The sequence below is a fragment of the Marmota flaviventris genome, chromosome 14, assembly GCF_047511675.1.
Source record: "Marmota flaviventris isolate mMarFla1 chromosome 14, mMarFla1.hap1, whole genome shotgun sequence".
In the NCBI taxonomy this organism is placed as follows: domain Eukaryota; kingdom Metazoa; phylum Chordata; class Mammalia; order Rodentia; family Sciuridae; genus Marmota; species Marmota flaviventris.
In genome coordinates this window covers 32438666-32443461 of record NC_092511.1, presented here as the reverse complement: position 1 = coordinate 32443461, position 4796 = coordinate 32438666, and the positions used below count along the sequence as shown (strand labels likewise).

Below are 4796 nucleotides of genomic sequence, written 5' to 3'. Positions count from 1 at the left end.
GTAAGCAGAGCCAGCATTTAAGTTCAGACAACCATTCCTCAGTTGGGAGAAGTTTCTGGGTAAGAATCTGCCCCCTGCTGGAATGCATTCATATATGGCAAATGTTCCAAGAGGACATTCATTTAGCAGCTACTTATCAGCTTTTTACCTTGTACGTTAGTATTAGAGGAAAGAAAGGAACCCTATCTCTTTCAGTTTCTCACTTGAGAAGGGTCTTGAGTATGCAGAGATATTAGATTTGTATTACACAAAGTGAATCATGTGTGCTATTTAGACCACAGGGGGGCGGATAACTTGGTGTATAGCCGAGTGATTGCTTAGGATACTGTTATAATAATTCAGATGACAGTGATGAGTAGTAGAAGGAGGAATGGCATTAGTGATGGGAGGAAAGGCTGGATTTGGTAGATATTTAAATATAACAGACTCTTAATGGCAATGGCTGTTGGATTGATTGATGAGTGGAGTGAGGGAAAAGATGGTTTGGTGAGGGTGCCTGGATTTCTTACATGGGCCTCCAGGATGGGGATGATGGTGTCATGAGCAATTGAGAGTGGAGATTTTTATTTAATGAGGTTTATGAGTTTAACCATAGAACTATTTATTTTTTTTTCAAAAGATAACATGACAACTTGAAAGATTGGGTGGAAAGACTTGAAGTTGTTTTTGATTGTTTCTTGCTTGCTTTTTGGATGGTCAGAGGAGCTATCATAATGCATGGCAGAGAAATTTTCCACAGTTGAGGTCAGATCCAGCCAGTGGTTTGATTGTGTGAACTCTGTCCTGTCTCACCGATGGCACAATTTCCACGCCTGTCATGTTGTGGTGCGTCATAGAGACAGTCAACTGGCAGGAGTGCATTCTGTTTACCAGGAGCATTCGTAGCTTGAAATTGATTTGTTAATTTCATCAGTGACTGCCAAGCATGCTAGGAATAGGAGGTGAAGGGGAACTTGGTACCCTGAATGATAGGCGGGAAACTTGGAGTTCTTCCAGGCGGTACCCAAGTGGCTTTCTACATGTTGCCAGAAGCAACCTCAGGACATGTGCCACTTCTCCTTTCCCTGCTGTGAAATGAGAGCAGCTGCAGCTGTGAGATGCTGTGCTGTGGAGGTCCATTCACTTCATGGGGGCAGGAGGCCAGCACATAGCATCATGGGGCCAGAAGACTCAAGGAAGAACCCTTCAATGCCACTCATGTGTGAGGTAAAATGACCCTCTGGCTTGATTCATCTGTTTTAAATGTTTCTTTTATTATAGAAAAAAATATGAATAAGGATTTTTTATGGCCACAAGTATTTCTAGTGTGACATTTATTTTTAATTCTCCCACACTAAAGTGTAGGTAACAAAGGTAATATACTCATTTTTTTAAAGAAAAGAACATAAGCAAGAGTTTCAATGACTTGCCTAAAGACATTTATTTTTAATTCTCATTTCCACACTAAAGTGTAGGCAACAAAGGTAATATACTCATTTTTTAAAGAAAAGGACATAAGCAAGAGTTTCAGTGACTTGCCTAAGGTCATTATATAGTTAACAGTATAAACCTAACCAAAGTGCAAACCTAATCATTCACAGCAATAAACAGAACCAGGGAGATTTTTGCCCCCAGGAGACATTTGGCAATGTCTGGAGACAGTGGTTGTTGTAGAATGAGGGTTGGTAATAAGATGCCAAAAAACATCCCACAACGCACAGGAAAGCTCCCAGCCCACCTCCACACACATACTGCAAGGAATTATTCAGCCCCAAGTTGTGTAGTTCTAAGACTGGATTCAGGTAGGATGTGTCTAGATAAAAGTTTGTAGGTAATTATGGAGTTAATCTATGGAGTTTCTAGTTTTCCTACATACTCTACAATTTGCAATTTCTGGGGGAAAATTTCCAGTAGATGTGGAGATGGGGTCACATAGCTGCTAGAAGAAAGATTAGAAGATACATATTGCTATCTGGGAAGTATAGCCTATCCATTTTATCATTATTACATAACTTTTCACCTATTTTTCTGAAGATAATAAACCTTATTTGGGCCTAAGAACAATCCAACAAAATTGGATTTTGTAGAGATAATTGTAGAGAAAATTGTCTCTGTAGAAACAATATCAAGACTAAATTTTGATCATAAATACACAATGAAAAACCTATTATAATGAGACTTTAAAAATCCAAATATAACTTTAATTTTGAATGTTTCCCTGTCCACTGTAATATGTAAAATTTTTAGAATTGGTGTTTTTATTTGTTTCTGTGGTGCCAGGGACTTAAACCAGGGTCTCCTACCAGGCTAGTGCCCTACCATTGAGCTGTATCACCAAACCTAGAACTAGAATTTTTAGATGAAAATGCTCAATTTCATAAGTTATAATTTCCACAGAATTTTAGCAAGTAAAAATATTTGCATCAATGGAATTTTTATCAACACCAAGTAGCAGCCTTGGAAGGGGATATAGAAGTAAAGTTATGGAGGGCAACATTCAGTTCCTATAAGTAATTAGGAGGGAGTTTGCCAACAGACTGTCGAGTACTCTGCAGAATGGAGGAATGTGGTGAGACCAAGATGGGTCCATGAAAAACCACTGGCACTGGGTCTCTGTTCTAGGACACTGTGGTAATCCTGTGGAATACAGCTACACCTTGATATTTTTCATTTTCAGTTCTGTACTCATGTCGAAGCTCTTTTTAAGAGCATGCAGAGGTTTCATTTGAACACATTCAGCCCTTCTTGCTCACCAAAAATGCTTTGTATTCTGAGAAGTAATGTACATAAATCAAAGGACTGGGAAACGTGAGCAGTAATGCATCTATCTTTGGAAATTTCCTCTTTAGCAGTACCTTATTTATTGCTTGCTCAGAGAAAATGTGCCAATTTGAGAATCGTACAAAGGAAAATATTCAGTAAAGCTATTTCCTCTGTATGTACAATCACTCCATAAAAATACTGTTTTCCCATTTTGCTCCTGTGAAAAACAACCTAAGCATACTTTTTTTTTCCCCTCACTGATTTCAGAGATGGACTCTCCTGTCCTGGATCAGGTAAGTAGGAAGTTTCCATCTGTCTATTGCATTGTTTTCTAGGGTTATGAGCACCTCTATGTCCTTGAGACATCCTTTAGAACTGCAGTTATGAATATATCTAAATGACATTACAATGCATCTTACATGACATACTTAAGACTTGGAAAAATCATTGGCAACCCAAGCTCTGACAAATCTTGACATAGGTAGTAGAGATGAAGCTAAAACAATTAGAAGGGACATATGTTCTCTAAGAGCGGTTGCCATCAGAAGTCATTGATGTCCATAATTGCTTCACATGGCTCCAGTGTCTGCAAATCCACAATAAATTTCCCTTCAAGTTAGTGCCTGAATGTGCAAATGCAATGCCAATAAAGAGTGAGAAGAGCAAACCAAGTCAGTGAGATGGTGAACAAAAGGTACACCCCTATTTAGCATTGATGCCAATGATCCTTGCAAAGAATCCGCATGTGATGGAGCACAGTATCTGTCCTGTCATCGGGGTTTATGGCACCCATTAATGCCTCTCATTATGTCCCCTGTTAATAGAATCCTGATTGTAGCTGGAGAAGAAAAATACAATGAATACAAATTTAGGGTTTTGCTCTCCTGAAGAAGGCAGACTTGCATAGCAGTGTATGGTTTCTTCCTTTTCCCCTGTCTCTCTCCTTGAAAGCAGACATGAAACCTGGAATTGAGCAGCCATCTGGATATCACCAGGAAGCAAATGCAAAGATGGTGGAAGAGAAAGCAGAATTGCCAGAAGTCCAAGATGATCTCACTGAGCACCTGTTTGTCTGGCAACAAGTCTGCTCTGGACTTTACTGTATGATAAGATGTGAGTCTCTGAAGCATGATATACTCAGAACTGAGAGCATAATTTTTTAAAATTGAAGTTGTATAATCAGGGTATGATATTTCTGTCTCACATGTTAGTATAGAATTTCAAGAACTGCTGAATTTAGAAAGCCAATGTAATACATAGGGAGTAATTTCCAATGAGTTTTACAAGGTTATTTGACCTCTCCTTTAGTTATTACAACTATTCTAGTGATAGTGGTTGGAGGTAAAGCATAATGAGAATAGAAATAAGGAAAAGAGTAATGGAAAAGTTGAGAATATAGAAAACTAAATCTTAGAAATATTAGATGTGCTTCATCTTTATGTATAACATTTTGTGTAAAGATGTTAAATAACCCACCACACACACGTATGTATCAGCATATGTGTGTATATATATATAAATATACACATATGTGTATAAATTTATGTGTATATCATATATATATACATATATATGTGTGTACATATGTGTGACACACACATATATAATTTTATGCCTGGTGCTGTTTCGTCACTAATAACCCATGTCACATTTAACAAGTCACTTAGTCTCTCCAGTCCATTTTTTTAAATCAGTTTGTAAATCACATTTTATATGAAACCCTACCTGCTATGCAAGTCGTCTTTAAGTCTTATAAGGAGGTTTCTGTAGATAACCTAGATCAATTGCCCTCCTTGACAAGAACAGAGTTGATCTCATTGCTTCTAGTGGCTGAGGGAAAAGTCTAAGGTCATCAGAGGTAGTTTGCCCTGGGTGCATCATTTGCTGTCTTTTCATGTTTTTTTTTTTTTTTTTGCCTGTTTTTTCTTTGACTCTGGATGTGCTTGATAATCTCCTGGCTAGTATAGACTGAAAATGTCCATTCACAACTCATATGTCAATTCCCTAATTGCTACCATAGCTATCCTTGAACTTGGGTCCCCAAGTATGTAACT

The 4796-nt window shown here is 38.0% G+C and overlaps 1 long non-coding RNA gene across 1 annotated transcript; it reads left to right on the top strand.

The window, feature by feature from the left end:
• Positions 1-1117: 1117 nt before the first annotated feature.
• Positions 1118-3760, top strand: LOC139701708 (uncharacterized). The gene is made up of 3 exons (XR_011704239.1): positions 1118-1206; positions 3010-3035; positions 3697-3760. It is a non-coding gene; the product is annotated as an uncharacterized lncRNA (long non-coding RNA).
• Positions 3761-4796: the final 1036 nt, after the last annotated feature.